Source organism: Otolemur garnettii, unplaced genomic scaffold (assembly GCF_000181295.1).
Source record: "Otolemur garnettii isolate 467f Iridium unplaced genomic scaffold, OtoGar3 scaffold00144, whole genome shotgun sequence".
Lineage (NCBI taxonomy): Eukaryota > Metazoa > Chordata > Mammalia > Primates > Galagidae > Otolemur > Otolemur garnettii.
This window is the reverse complement of record NW_003852539.1, coordinates 1,562,457-1,578,817: the sequence shown is the minus strand read 5'-3', so window position 1 is coordinate 1,578,817 and position 16,361 is coordinate 1,562,457. Positions and strand designations below refer to the sequence as shown.

At 48.7% G+C, this 16,361-nt stretch overlaps 1 protein-coding gene and 1 non-coding gene across 3 annotated transcripts in view; both read right to left on the bottom strand.

The window, feature by feature from the left end:
• The window catches only part of HIVEP3 (human immunodeficiency virus type I enhancer binding protein 3), a 53,648-nt gene that overhangs the window by 20,409 nt on the left and 16,878 nt on the right, over window positions 1-16,361 (bottom strand). The gene's annotated exons all lie outside the window — the stretch shown is intronic.
• Window positions 2,961-3,067, bottom strand: LOC111728222. Its single transcript, XR_002775595.1, has one exon. It is a non-coding gene; the product is annotated as a U6 spliceosomal RNA (small nuclear RNA).

Genomic DNA, 16,361 nt, shown 5'->3' with positions numbered 1-16,361 from the left:
CCAGTCCTAACGTTTCCACATCCTCAAACAGTTTGACATGGGAAGGATGATGTCTACCTTCTCCTGGAAATAGCCCAGAGCAGCCAGAGGCCCTCGGCGAGGGGCTGGATCCAGCCCAGCCTGACGCAGGTCCTTGTCTCCTCTTTGCAGTGTTCTTCAGCTTCATTCCCTTGAGCCTCAGACAGAAAACAGACCCAGAATAGGGAAGTGACCAGACCCTGAAACTGAGTCCTTGCCCAGCTGATGCTTTATACCTTGCCGGTAGCCAGAGTTGATGGGCTGAGCACCCAGTGACCAGACACTTGCTATGTGCCAGGTTATGTGCAACACCCTTTCCACTGGACAGCTCTCTTCCTCTTGGTTAATACTTATAAATACATGTCTTATTTTTTGCTTAAAAGCACTAAAAAAAAAAAAAATCAACCAGGATAAAAGGTGCAATCTTTTTAACCACAGAAAAAGAAATAGCTATTATTTCTTGAGCATCTAACTGTGTGGCTACTGAATTCCACAATTCTGTATGACAGTCCTGGGTACGAGGAGCAGGAATTAAGGCAGGAAGGCCACCTCCAGGCTGGCCCAGAAAAGCTTCAGGTGCCTGGTTCAGAAGCTTGGCCTGTGTCTTACAGGCCATGGCGGGGAGGACACAGGAGGAGGGGAGCCTCTCTTTGGGGCTGTGTGGATCAGCAGGCAGAGGGCACGCTGACTAAGGCCACATATGGTGGCAGCTGTGTATACATTAAGTGCCTGACCAATGCCGTGGGCCAGTGGCTATGAAGATGCTGGGCCACCACAACCAGAGGCCTCAGTGCTCCCGCTTGCACAGAGATACACATATACTGAAGGGACAAATAAAGTAAGAAAAGTCTGTGAACAGTTTTTAAACCCTGCAATGAATGCAAGGTATCAGCTGTGTAAAGGCTGTGAAATAGCTTCTGATGCAACTGAATGGGACAAGGTAATTAATGTTCATAAAGGCAGCCGGCTGGAGTCCCTTGCAGCTTCTTCATGGCTTAAACCTGAGGAATACATGAGGGGGCTATGCGTTCAAGCCCTGGACTTACAGACTCCAACTGTGAAGGGGAAAGAGAGGGCACCCTAATTGTCTCATGGTAATAGCCACCTTCTTGCTCCATGCCCTGAGCACATCTGCTCCCTGCCAGCTGAGCACAGAGGAGAAACCAGGCTCATGGAAAATCTGTCCTTGGACAATTTAGGCGGTATCTATGACCCCTGTCAGCCTCCTGGTGGGTGACTCAGCAATCAGGCAGAACCAGGACAGAAAGGAAAATCTGGGCTCATGTTAAGAAAAATCTTTCTAAATCCCAGAGTTACAGACTTGAGGAAAAGCAAGCCTGAGTAGTAGTGAGCTCCTTGATAGAAGGAGTGTTCAAGCTCAGGGTAAACGACCTTGCAATTTTGGGGCCAAACAGATTCCAATGGTGGGCGGGAGGCTGGACTCCAGGTCTAGTGGGTCTAGTTGGGATATAAATGGACACAGCATGTACACTGGTGCTCCAACCACAAACAGCTAGTAGGTGAGTGGGTGGGAAAACAGGAAGGAAGGAAGGGTGTGGTCATGGCTCACAGGGGCCTGTCTGATTCCTAAGTTGCAGAGTACAGTGGTTAGGCATGGGGACTGCTGGCAGATCACACTGCAGAGTTCAAAACCTGCCTCATTCCTACCAGTGGTATGACCCTGGGCAGGTTCCCACCCATGGTGGGGGTGTTGATGACTTCCCAGAGCACTCAGCTGTGGGCTGTGGCTGCCATGTGACTATATTATTGCCCCTCTAGCTATGATTCCAAGGCTGAGCCACCCTTCCAATGAAAGCCCTATATCTCTAACCATCTCTATGGAAATGTGACTTTCCAGCCTCCAAGCAGGTTTTCATCCAGGGAGCTATTTAGAGATGGCTGTTGAGAGCCCTTTTGTGGGAGGAAGAATCCTTTTGTGAGCCCCATGGCTGCCCCTCAGTTGACTGGTGAGTCTGCATTGCTGCCCTGCACACACCTCCTTCCTCCTGTGTCCTCCCAGAGTTGCTCCCTATAATAGGGCCTCTTAGCAGATCACCCTGCCTGGAAGGGTCTCAATTTCCCCCCCCCCCCATAGCGCTCAGATCCAACTCTACATCCTCAGAAGCTTTCCCTGACCCTGAGATGACTCATGTCCCCCAGTTATACCTGCCATAGGGGCAGCACGGGACAGTAGAAAAAAGTCTGTCTAAAGGGCCCAAACCCTTGAGACCAGGCTATGTGACCTTCAGCAGGTTCTGTGCCTCAGTTTCTTCATCTTTAAAATGAGTATGATGTCCTATTTCTTGACCTGTAGGTAACTGGGCCCAGTTCCGTGAGTATGTTCATCTATAGTAGCTTATGGAGTAGTCCACTTACGACTCGAATTTTTTATATATATGGTATGCTTCAATTAAAAAATAACTAAAAAACAGTACATGCTCAAAGAGCTGTTGCAAGTTTAACTTAGTTAATATAGCTTGTGTGCTTACCCAGCACACAGCAGGGGCTCAATCAGCATTTGCTCCAGCCAGCAGTGTGCCTGAGAGCACCCAAAGCAGTCAGACTGACTCTTCAACGATGGAAAGAAATCCAGGAAGTAGCCCAGTTGTTGATAGGGTGGGAGCCTGGAGACGTCCTCCTCACCAACTCAAAAGTGAAGCCTAAGAGGCTGGTACAAGTGCCCAGTCTTGGCATCAGGGAACCAGTTGATAGATACAAAGCCATGATTTAGACTCTCTACTATGTCCTCTTCCTCCTCCATGGCCAGGTTTACAAAGGAATCCAAAACATGCTGATGGGATACCCTCAGAAGCCCTCCAAGGTCACAGCCAAGGGGACTAAGCCTTCCACTGGATGAGGATGGAGGTGACCACACCCATGCCAGTGTCCTGTCCAAGGGAGAGGAAACTTCTTATTTTTAAAAAATTTATTGGTTGTTTTATAAAAATATGGAATGCTTCACGAATTTGCGTGTCATCCTTGTGCAGGGGCCATGCTGATCTTCTCTGTATTGTTCCAATTTTAGTATATGTGCTGCCGAAGCAAGCACTGGGGAGGAAACTTCTTAAAGAGAAGATTCTTTTATGCCCCCCTCTCTGCTCAGAATCCTGGTCCCAGGAAGGTCAATATTCTAAAGAAGATGTAGAAGAAGATGAGGGAAGTGACATGGATGTAGAGGAAGGAGAGGGTGCGAAGGGCAAAGATCGTCCCAGAGCAGTGGTACCCCAAGTGGGCAAAGGCCGAGAAGGTGACGACGTGAGGAGCAAATTCTAGTGATGAAGACTGAATTGCCGACTCAGAACGGGAAGCATTTTAGCATCCAAACTTTGATATTGAATACGGTGCAGAAGACTAGCTTTGTTTCCTCCTGTTACACACGATCTGAGTGACATGGAGTTCGTACCACTCTAATACCTCTAAAATGGAGATCAGTACGAGGCAGGATCACAGTCCAGGTAAAAACTATGTGGGGACAATGAAAGCTCAGTGAAGTTAACCCTGCTGTTAGATTTTCATCAGGATGATAGGGATGCAAAGCGAGTGGGAAGGTTTAGCAGAATTCCAAGTTGAAGAATAAAGGGATTTGGTTATTTGCCCTTGAGAAACATGAAATAAGACTCCTGAGGTGAGTTGGTTTAGATTTTTGTCATCCTTCACCAACAACTCTACTGCTTATGCATCTGATCACTCAAAGCTCAAATTAGTATCCTCATGAACAGAACTTGGGGTCGAGGAGCTGAGGCACTGTCACAGATGAATGATGAGTGGATGCTGGAGCTGCTGCTTCTGATCCGGTCTCATCTTCCCTTTGGTTGAAAGAGCTTGATGCTTCCGGCAGTACTTAGTGCAACAGAGAAAGGCAGGGTGAGAAATGGGTTATCAGAAGCTTCCAGGGGTCATCTGTTAGGGTCAGACTGTGAGGGTTGTCCCTGCTGGCCAGGCTACCCTGTAGAAAGGCCATTTCTGTGAAACCTTTTCAGAGATTAAAGGAGATGGTGACCAGATAGTGGAGAACAATTAATCTGTTCCCATGAAAATGGACTTGATCATGACCCAGATGCCAGACACAAGGAAACAAACTCAGAACATGAAAATGAGGTGGAGGCTGCTACGGATGTGGCTGGTCTTGTCTCCTCAGACATAGTGAAGGGGAAGTACTTGGGGAAGCTTCTTGATGGCACATAAGAAGTTTTCCATGGACTGGGAGTAGCACATCGTCTGAGTGTCCAATCTCCTGCCACATCTTGGGCATGCTCTGTTGTCAGGAGTCCTCACAGGCATTGTCCTCGGAGCTGGTGACCTTGCTTCTGTTCATTCCTTGTCACAAGTGCTCACTCTGATGCTGCAAGCTGTGTTTCAGACGCAGCCACCAAATGGTCTTCTTTATTTTCTGTCCAAGTGTGAAGCAACGCTTTGCTGATCAGAGCTCCCTGTCAATGGTATGATCAAGATGACGAGGAAGGCCTCTCTGGTCCAATGGCGTGGCTGAGGCTGCCTTTGCCTTGTGGCTAACTGGGCTCAACACAACTGTTCAGCCATTTTCTGTGCTGGACAGACACCAGCAGTGGCAGTAACACACACTGAGTATTTGTGATCCTTCAGCACTTAACATCTTCTCATTCCATTATCCTTTACTAGAAATTAGTGAAGGGAATGGTGTCATTCATCTTTTTTCAGATGAGGGGATGGAGGCTCAGAGAGGTGAAGTCCCTTGCCTGAGGTCACACAGCCAGTGAGCAGCAGAAGAAGGGCACTGACCTTCACCCCATTCCTCACTGGATTAAACACCCTCTGGCTCTCATGGTTGGAGGACATGCTGCAGGTGGGAGGAATGTTCCAGAGCGCAGAAGGATTATCAGAAAGGGGTAGTGGTGCTTTTGACTATAAATCCCATCCTTCACCATGGGCTCCAGGGAAGCACCACCACTATCATCATCATCTTCATCCACAGCATTCACTGGGCCACTCCAGACTTGGCCCTGGACCAGAGAGGGGCAGGAACAAGGTCTCACAAGGGGTTTGCTATGCAGGTGGTTGAGAATTAGAAGCAGGACACAGGGCCCATCTAGATGGTGGTAATGAGTGAAGGAGAGGACACAGGTTTTGAAGCCAAGCAGTGCTGCCTGGAAGTCCCAGCTCTCCCCTTGCTACCTATAAGACCATAGGCAAGTCCTTTGCCCCTCTGAGTTTAGTGCTTGGTTCTGCACAGCCAAGCCCTCAGTAAACAGTGTGGCTGCAGACAGGATGGATGGTGGGTGGCCGGCAGGTGACTACAGCTGGTATAGGCTCAGTCTTCGGGGCCTCATGCTGCACCTCAACCAGCAGTCACCAGGGATTAAGTCACCTAAGGTTCCTCCTGGGTATGCTTAGTGAGGACTGCTATGGAGAAGGCAGGTGGGGCTGGAGCACCCAGGGAGCTGCTGCTCTCTACCCCTCTCCCTCTGTGTTGGAACCAGTTGGAACTCAGGGCACAGAAAATCAGGGAGTGCTCCCAGCAGATACAAAGACAGAACTGAAGCAGCTCCCAGGAGGGTCTTGCTTGTTCTGTTTCTCAGAACAAACATACCAGGACAGCTCAAAGGAAGACACCAGGTATTGGACGATCTGTGCTGTACTCTGAAACCACTAGGCCTTGTAGAATCAACAAAGTGGCTAAAAACCAGAAAGGGCAAGGGCCTTGCCCAAGGTCACACAGCCACTGGCAACATAGCCTGGACTATGAGCCAAGACTCCTGCTTCCCAAACAGGGCTGACATAACCAGGCGTGACCTTGCTGCAGATGACCACTCACTCCCCATATGCTACCCTGCATCAGGCCCAGTGCCCAGTAAAGAACTGAGTCAACACAGTGTCTCCAGAAAGCCCATGGGCAGCTCTCCAGCACACTGGCCCTGCCTGGATGAAGTGTCACTTACAAATGCTATTTAAAACATGTATAGTGCCTTTCAGAGCAACCACCAGCAAGGAGGCGACCCTGTGGCTAGCATCAAGTCCAGATGAGATGCAGAGTCATCTAAATGGCTGAAGGAGAACAGACCCTGCTCACATCCCCCGCAGCTCTACTTAGGTTCATTGAGAGTGCGAGCACTGCTTCTATTACTCCATCTTTGTGGTAAGCTTTGAAATCACTGTGAGACCTGCAACTTGGTTCTTTTCTGCAAGATCGTTTGACTCTTCAGGGCCCCTTGCTTCTCCTCTGCTTGTTCCTTGTTACACCCCCAACACCTGCAACAGCTGGCACCCAATTAATATTTGATGGATAAAAAGTAAACTACTATGGCATCTGTTTATGTGCTAGGTGTTGGGGACAAAGGCTAATCAGCTCTGACTCCTGCCTTTAATGAATTACTGGACCAAGTGACAAACAGCAGTGTCTGAGGACAGAATGCACACAGTGTCAGAGGGCCGTGGAAGTGGACCAGCTGACTTGGGTGCAGGGGTGGGTATGGGCATGGAAGAGATCAGGGAAACTCCTCACAGGAGGGAAAACACTGCATGGGTCTTTGAAGAATTTACCAGGTGGAAAACGGGTACCGAGCAGAGGCACTGAGTGTGTGACAGCACCACAGAATGGAAGGGTAGGCACTAGGAACAGCCACGCAGAGGTGCCTAGGGGGTGCAGGGAATGGAGTGGAGAGTCTGGTTGGTGGGCAGGGAGCCCAGCCTTGTGGACCCCCAAGCCGCACTCTGCTCTGGGCACAGAGGGGCAGCCCCGGAGGTCCTGACTCCTCCTGTCTATTACAGAGGGTGCACTTGGCACCTGGTCAGATGGCTCAGTGATTTGAGGAAAGGAAGAGAACAAGGAATAACAATGAGATGGCCTGGTGTGGTGGCTCATGCCTATAAGCCTAGCACTCTGGGAGACCGAAGTGGTTGGATCGCTTGAGTTCAGGAGTTCGAGACCAGTCTGAGCAAGAGTGAGATCCCATTTCTACTAAAAATAGAAAAACTAGCTGGGTGTTGTGATGGGCACCTGTAGTCCCAGTTACTCGGGAGGCTGAGGCAAGACAATCGCTTCAGCCCAGGAGTTTGAGGTTTCTGTGAGCTATCCCAAGGCAACAGAGTGAAACTCTGTCCCAAAAAAAGAACAAAAATAAGGATCTTATTTAAATGGTAACCCCACAGTTTGGATCCAGAGCAAGAGCTTGTGGAGGCACAGAGAGAGCTAACCCCCCACCAGGGCTTAGCACTTCCCACTGACAGGAAAACTCTGCCACCTTATAGTGACCTCACAGTAATGAGGCAGGTACTGTTATCTTTCCCAACTTACAGGTAAAGAAACTGAGTTACGCTGAGGTGGAGGAACTTGCCCAGGACACAGCAAGAGGCAGAGCTCTACCTGGGCCTCCATTTCCTCTTTAGTGAAAGGGGAGGAGAGGGACGTTGTCCCTAGTCCAGGCAGCAGGCAGGATGTTGGAGTACGCTGTAGGCTGGTTGGCCTACAGAGCCTGCTGGAGCTCCAGCTCCCTCCTCACTCCAGCCTGCCTGCTCTGAAGACCCAGAACCTTGACTCCCTTCCAGGCTCATTACTACTGGGGGAAAGTGAGGTGGCCATCTAAGCACTTCCTGCAGCCTGCTGCTTTCAGTATGTTGGCCATGGCTGTGAGGGCCCCTCTGATGAAGACTTGAGCAAGGCCGATGCCCATCCCTGGTGGACCCGAGACAAAGCCCTGCTACCTTTGTAGCACCCTCCCTCCCACTGCCTACCCCGGCCTCAAGCAAGGGCCCTGCCTCCAGGGTCCCATCAGGAAGGTGGAGCTAGCAGACTAAAGGCATGTTAGCCTCTGGCAGGGGAAGGAAGACAGCCTAGACCAGTGTAGGGGCACGCATGGGACACGGCTCTGCCCTCTCCTGCAGCAACCAGGCCTCACAGAGACCCTGCTGGAGTCCAGACTGGGAATGTCCTATTACCTGGTGGGCGCCGAGCTGGCTCACATCCATACCACTCTGCTGCCTTCTAGCCCCTGGGTCCCTGCTCACCTGCGGCTGTCTCCCCAGTGGAAACTCTGCTCTCCTGGTCCAGACCCATTCAAGCTGTCACCTCTCCCTATGCCTTACAGGCTTCTCATCCCAGCACTGACCACAGAGGTCACTGACACAGTCCCCAGCTGCCTCTTGGGGGCTACCCTGTGCATTGGAGAGGTTTTCCTACTCACTGGCATGGGGGAACAACCCCAGTCAACAGGGAAGTTACAAAGCTCAGGAAAGTCACGGTGCTTAGAATCTGGTTCCTGAGACTTCCAGCTAATCAGTCCCAGCAGTTTTTGAGAGGAACCGTGGGAAGATGAGGGTTTGGGGCAGCCCATCTGATAGTTCTGCTGACATTCTGAAAGTCTACAGGGACCTTTCTCCTCTTTGCTAGGATTTGGTAAAAACCCTTTTTTCTCTATTGGCCTATAGCCATCTGTCCTGAACTAGGGAACATACTTCATGCCCCCAGCCCCGACCCCTAAAGTTCTGCCCTGGGCTTTAGATTGAATAACACCAACATTGCAGACAGGCCTCCCTTGACTTCCAGGCCAGCTGCCTCTATTCCTTGCTACTTTTCCTGGGGGTGGGGTGGGGGAGGGAGGTGCCTAGCTTGCCCTTGGCTCCAGACTCTGACAGCCCTGCCCAGACCTCTGCTGGCTATCCTCTGGCCCAGTCTGCTGGCTTCACTCATCAGTGGGCCATAGGACTTGCTCACAACCTGGCTTCTCCCTGGCTGCCTTGGGCTCTTCTTGGCTCTTGGACCCATCCGTGTCGGCTGTCACCACATTCTTGGGAGCCTGCCTGCCCAGCACAGCTATCCCATGTTGCCCTCTCCAGGCCCAGACTGGCTTCTGCTAGCTTCTGGGCCCTGGCACACACTTTCCCAATTCTCCTGCCAGCTGTGCCTATGCATCTTGGGCCTGCAAGTAACCCATGGCAGAAGATGACACTTGGTCACAGCACAGATCCAAAATTCTGCTCGGGATTTAGATCTTGCTTTTTCCTTTGGTCTGATGCCTCTTGGGCTCAGACAACTGCATTTGCCCAGAAATCTGCCTGGTCGGCTCCCATCAGCCTCTGCCCTTTAAAACTATTCTTTCAATTCCTGGCTTCCCCAGTCCTTTTTGAACCATTATCCATTATATCTTTTTTTAACTTTTTATTTTGAAATAATCTACAAACATACAGAAAAGCTGAAAGCAGAGTATAAGTAAATTCTTTTCTCCTGACCAACAGGAGCAGGTTGCCAACATGATGCCCAAGTTTATCAGTGTGTATTCTCTGCAGCCAAGGCCACCCCAGGCCTCCCAGCAAGGACAGCCGCCTCCTTTGCTGAGGCCCAACTCCCTGGAGGGCTGCCTTCTTCCACCTGCAGGTACTGTGACCCCTACAACCAGGCCACCCTATGTTATCTCTTCAACCAAAGGAATCCTTCGAGATTGGCCATCCTTCTGCAAGGGAGCTGAAGGCACTTCAGGTTTCCCACCTGACACCATCACACCACCACCTCCTGGCCATCAAGGTAGCCACATCAGGATGGCACATGTCGTGTCCTTGTGTACACTTATCATGTGTTTTTTCCTTCCTCCCTTCTTCCTGTTGGCATATACTGAGTCCACACTTTCATTATTGGCAAAATGAGCAATTGGGATCAAGTGATTCCTAGGGATCCTTTTATAATAATAATAACAGCAGACTTTTCTTTAGCACTTATTATGTGACAGGCATACTTTATATGTAGCATCTTGGCTAATTCTCACACAAACGCTGTGTGATATACTCACAGTAGTCTTATCATTTCCATCTTATGGGTGAGAAACTGATGCATAAGATAGTTGTGTAACGTATGCGTAGACAGCCTCTCTGAGAGATCCAAGAATTCCACATCAGTGGTCTGGTTGAGTTTATATTGTACTACAACAAAGTGCTTGTAGAGATGCCAGGAATTTACTTGTCACTTGAGGCAATCACAGAAGTAAATATTGATAATTCATGAAGGAAGAACTTAGTACCCAGCAGCCAACTTACTACATGCCAGGTACTTACCACGTGCCAAGTACATTACAGACAGACATCATTTCACTTAATCTTTAAGATTTTGAGAAACAGATACTATTATTCTTCTCATTTTCCAGATGAGAATACTGAGTTTGAGAGAAGTGAAGTGGCTTTCTGGTCAGTGGCAAAGCCAAGTGTAGCTGATGCCTAAACTGTGTCCTTGTCATCTACTGCTAAACTGAGACACCTGCCTTATGCTGGCTGTTCCTAACAGCCATGAAATGCACCTTTACCCCCAGAGTGGTGATAGACACCCAAGAGCACCAAGCAGGGTGACAGATGAGGCTGGAGCTTCGTATACGTGTGGGATGGGGCAGACAGCCAGGTTGGAAAGCCTCTGGGACCAAGTTGTATCAGGCATCAGTGCCTTCCAGGACTGGGCCTTCACGCTCTGGACAGCTATGAACTTCTGTAGCTGTGAACAGGTCCCCACTCGTCATCCACCTCGCTGGTCCCCACTCCCATTCCAAGAGACTCCAGCATGAGTAGGGAATAATTCTCTTCTCCCTGGTCCAGGCCTGTGGGGCTAGGGCACCCTCTGGACACTGGGTGTCACCTTTGTGCTCCTCATCCCTTCTTCTGTGTGTGTTCAAATCTGGGCTCTGAACGAAACACCTCCCAGCAGGTGCTTCATCTCCAGCCAGGGCACCCTGCCTGCAGAGGAGCTCAGATTAGGTCCTCTGACCTTTGAAAAAGGCCACCTTATCCTCAGGGAGGGGTGATGGCTTGATGCAGCCCTCATGGCTCCCTCGCCTGGGCCTTTTGCCACAGACTCTTTGAGCAACATCCCGGTATTTGGTGCCAAGCAGACATAGCCCATCGGCTGGGCACACAAGGTCACAGAGGGAAATAAAAGTCATGGGAAGTCAGGAAGGGTGAAGAGGGGTGGAAGGGAATGACAAAAACCTACCCAATGGGTACAATGAATACCATTCAGGTGATGGGTACACTAATAATCCTGACTCAAGCATTACAAAAGCTATCTATGCAACAAAAACCTTTGTATCCCTTTAGTATTTTGAAATAATAATAATGATAATGATAGAAGCAGCCTACCAGCTGACAAGAGCTGGAAAGACCCTACACCTCATGTCATGACAACCAGAGCTGGCTCCTCCAAACCACATGACAATCATCTCCTTTTACAGTGAGAAAACCCAGGCTCACAAGGAACAAAGGAACTTCCCAAGGTCACAAAGCTAGTGATGGCTGAGTCAGGACACAAAGCCCAGGCCCTGCACTGCAGAACCCAGGCCCTTTCTCGTATCTTCCAAACAAGGACCTCGTGGCTGTCCCTCCTGCAGGACTCCTCATTTCAAACAATGCCCAAATATGGAAAAGGTAACAGTGTCCTGTGATTTGTAGCTGAGAGCACTGAGGTGCACCCACACTCACCCTGCTCTCAGACACTCCATCTGCCCGACAACGCATATGTCATTTTTCCTTTTGGTTTTCATTCCTACCATCCATGGCTTAATGCAGTTACAGGATTGGAGTAGAATATTTCCTCTTATCTGATGTGCTGTCACAACGGGCATCAAAGTCACACTCAGATGCCCAGCCTTCAGCAGCTCTCTACTGCCTGGGTAGAAAGACCACCTTAGCCTAGAGAAAATCAGAATAATGCTGGTGGAAGGAATAATAGAAGGAAGAAAGGAAGGAGGAAGGAAGGAAGAAACTGCCTCCTTTGCTGTGTTCTTCCTGTCTGTCCTACCTGGGATAGCCAAGCCCTCATCTTACTCCACTTATCACAGTGATCCTATAAACAGGTACCATTATCCCTATTTAGATGAAGAAAATTAGGTTCAGAGAGCAAAGGGACTGGGCAGTAATTACTGAGGCTGTTACACTGAGAGTCCAAAGCCCAAAGACCTCCTAGAACACTGCCACTTCCCATCAGTGTCTCCAAATCCCAGAAGATCAGGGAGGTGCCACTGAGCTCTGAGGTCCATGGGAAGGGCTGAAAGGGTGACCTTCTTTGAAAAGTTCTTTGAAAAAATGAGTTCCACGGCTAAAAAGTATTTGAAAACCACTTACTAAAAGATGGTGGGAAAATTTCATCCTTCTCATCCTTTCTCTTTTCTTTTTCTTTCTTTCTTTCTTTTTTAAAATGGTATAATAAACCCATAAGGAAGAGGAGAGTAGGACAGAGACTAACAGTAAAATTTTAGAAACTGGAAAGAGATGAAAGGATGGAAAAGACTTTTCAGACCCTACTACAGAATCCCAAATCTGTAGTAGGGAAAGCTGAGAACCACCCTGGCTCACATCCCAGGATCCCTCAGAGACTCTGGTGGGGGGGAGTAGGGGGGAACCAAAAAAAGGATGGTTGGTGGAAGGTCTTGTTAGAAGCTGCTGGACTTCCATCCCTTCCTCAGCACCAACAGCTCAGGAGACCACCCTTCCTCCACCCTGAGAAAGCCTGGAGGTTTATTCTCTGTAAAAGGGGAACTGAGCACCTGTGAGAGGTGACATTGGACACAATGAGGGCAGGGCAGGGAGTCCCTCAAAGAAATAAGGGGGAAAAGTGCATGCATGTAAACTGGATGCTGAAACCCTCTCCCCATCTCCCTGACTGTTTTCTCTCTGTGGTTTCCAGTATGTAGAAATTGAACCCTTCATCCTCCAGGAGGGAGACTGGAGTCTTCACGGGGATTCTGGCCAAGAAGAAAGACTGAAAGATACTGCCATCACCTTGCCCAGGTGGGCATTTATAGAGATGCTTACTGTCAACAGAGAGCCTCTCATTGCTTCCATTCATCTTTGAGACCCCCATCAAAAAAAAAAAAAGCTATGAAAAGACACTAAGGACTCTGGGAACCTGAGAAATATGACCAAGCAAACACATGTATGAACAAGCACAAGAGAAACAGAAATCATGCAGAAAAGAAAACCAAAACCAAATCAAAATGAAAAACACAACCAACAATAACAAGATTAATTGCCTCAGAGAGATAAGACATTGGATTCCATCAAAGGGAACTTTCAGAAAAAAAAGAGGTTCTGAAAACCATAACCATGATCGTGGAAATGAAAAGTGCAATGGAACAGTTGGAGAAAATATGGGGGGGAGCACTCCAAGTGCAGTGATAGTATGTACAAAGCAATGGGAAATCCGAAAACTCAAGGAATAAGACAGGAGGCCCAACCCCCAAACAACACGAGTCCTAGAGAGAGAGAGTAGGAAAAAAAGAGAGAAGAGGAAATCATCAAGGAATTCAAGGCAATTCCCCAAAGCATAAGTTCCAGGGTCAGCAGATTGAAAGGGCCACTGAGCGAGAAAACCCACCCATACTCAGACCCATCCCCGTCAAATTTCTCCCTCTGGGGATGAAGAGAAGATCTAAGAAAGTCACAGAAAATGAAGTAAGAGTCAGAATGGATTTGGAATTTTTAAAGCAACCCTGGAAGCTGGAATACAGTGGAGCAATGTGTTCAAAACTCTGAAGGAGCATGATTTCCAATCAAGAATTCTACATTTTGGTCAAGTACAGTGGCTCACACCTGTAATCCTAGCACTCTGGGAGGTTGAGGCAGGCGGACTGTTTGAGCTCATGAGTTTGAGACCAGCTTGAGCCAGGCAACACCCTTTCTCTAAAAAATAGCCAGATGATGTGGAAAGTGCCTGGAGTCCTAGTTACTTGGGAGGGGGAGGCAAAAGGATTGCTTGAGCCCAAGAATTTGCTGTGAGCTATAACACCATGGCATTCTGCTGGGGGCAAGAAAGTGAGACTCTGTCTCAAAAAAAAAAAAAAAAAAGAATTCTACATTTCAATCAACTGCAAAGCAGAATAAACACATCCAACATTTTTGAACAGGTAAAGGGTCTAAATATTTATCTCTCATGTACCCTCTGACGAACACCACATTAAAGAATAGTCTCTGTGAAAATGAGGATGTAAACCAAGGGCGAAGAAGACAGAAGATTCCAGAAAGGAGGTCTCTAGGATGGGGTAAATAGAGACCCGTGGACAGCAGTGGGAGGCACCAGGGCAGCGGGAAGTTTCCAGAAAAACACAGCAAGATGGAGCATGCACAGTGCCTGTATCTGGATGTCTTGAATGTCTTGAGGGAAGATTTGGGTGAGGTGAGAATTTGGGGTTGGATTATTGACAGATACATAGGAAACCCAGTGCAGTTAAATACACACACACACATGCATTTATTATCTGCAGTGAAAATACAGGAAAGAAAAAGTAACCACAGTTGGTTTTATGACTTGGCCGTGAATTATACATGATACAACTCTAATGAGAGGATGAGAGGACAGAGGCTGTGTGTGTGGGGAGCATGGAAGGCAGAAAGGCTCTTTAGTCAATAGATTATGCCGGAAGCTGAAAAGCTAAGTCCAAGGGATCCATGCACTTTATTTAGAGACGGGTGGTAAATCAGGATCATCAGCTAAAAGAGATGAAAGTTTTTGCTTCTGAAGTTGGGTGGGGGGGGCGGGGAGAAAATGTGGGGCAAAGAGGAAGGGTACTGCTATTTTCTGTAACAAAATTTATGAAAATACTTGATTCTTTTATGAGACAGAGCCTCAAACTATCACCCTGGGTAGAGTGCTGTAGCATCATAGCTCACAGCAACCTCTAAATCAGGCTCAAGCGATCCTCTTGCCTCAGTTTTTTTATTTTTTACTAGAAATGGGGTCTCGCTTTTGCTCAGGCAGGTTTCAAACTCATGAGCTCAAGCTATCCACCGCCTTGGCCTCCAGAATGCTAGGATTATAGTCGTGAGCCACCACGCCCGGCCTGAAAATACTTGATTCTTTATACTCCACGCATGCGTTAACTTCTGTAAAAATAAAAACTGAAAGGGAGCAAGGAGGGGGGGAGTGAGCACAGGCCACAGGGAATAAGGGAAGTCAGCTTCCTCCTAGGAGAGTGGCCGATTCCCCAGGACAGGAACAGAGGTGGGGACTCAGGTAGACACTGTCCGGGTCCAGGTGATGCTACGTTCCCACTGCAGCTACAGCTCTCAGGGGGTTATCACCAGCTGCCCTGGATCCCCCCTACCTAGGAGCTGAAAGCACTCTCTGCATGGAAAAATTCATTCACTTTTAAATTTTAATAAGACGCAATGAGGTCTTCCCTGACACACTCAGGAGGGCTCCGGCCCAGCACACTCAGACTCTCTAAGTCTGCCCCACGATCAATACATCAATACATCCTCTTCTTTCCAATTTTGCTTTTCACGTTTCTTTCTTCCCTCCCTTCTTCCCCCCCTCTTTCCCTTCTTTCCTCCCTCTCCTCCTTCCTTCTCTTCTTTCCTTCCTTCCTTCCCGGCCCCAGCATACTCAGGCAGTCGGTCTGCCCCACAATCAATGTCTTTTTCTTTCCATTTTGCTTTTCACACTTTTTTCTTTCTTTCCTTCCCTCCCTTTGTCCCCTCTTCTCTCCTACTTCTCCTCCTCTCTTTCTCTGTCTCTTCCCTTTCTGTCTCTCTGTTCTCAGTGACATAATCATCTTTCTCTGATGCCTCCAAGTCCTTTGTGTCCTTGGAGGAAAGATAGGCTAGCGTGGAGTCAATCTAGCTAGACTATCACCTAATAGTTTCATTTGGGGGATAATACAAAGGAATAATATTTCCAAGAATCTAAGCAGTTTCCTAGGAACGGAAGTTTTTCACCTCTTGTTTTCAAAATAACCATTCACAAATCAATTGTGGGTGAAGAGCTGGGGCATATAGGTGGCCCAGAATGGCAAAAAGGGGCCTGAATTGGGGTTCAGAGAACTTTGCCTGCTTCCCAGTCCCAAACATGCCTCTTCCTTTCCTGCTGCCACTACCAGACCTGCTTCTTGTCAGTGCCTCAGGCCACTTCCACATCTTCCTTGGGACTTTGTTCCTGCACTCTGCCCCTGCTCCACTGGCATTGTCACCTGCTCCTTGGTGTGAATTATCCTGAGTGGCACACATGTGCACAAGGATCCCTTAGTTCAAATATCTACTTTCTCAACCTCACACTCCCTCCACGTGCCACTTCGCCCATTTTCACTGCTTGCCTCCTCCCTCTTAGGACAGGGGTTTATACACATCACCTCCATTCCTCATTTCAGCCCATGCCTTTGCAATTGCATCATCATGGAGCCAGCTTCTATCAAAGTCACAAGTGACCCCTGCAGGGCTCTACCCAGCAGACACTGCCTGTTCTCACCGACCTGGCTTCTGAGCAGCACTAGCTCAGCTGGGTGTGCCCTCCCTGGGGCTCATGCTGTTATCCGGTAGGCTTCGCACTTCGCTGGGTCTCCTTCTGCTTCTCTGGCTATTCCTTCTGAACCATTTTTGCAGCTGTGTCTCTAAATACTGGTGTGTCT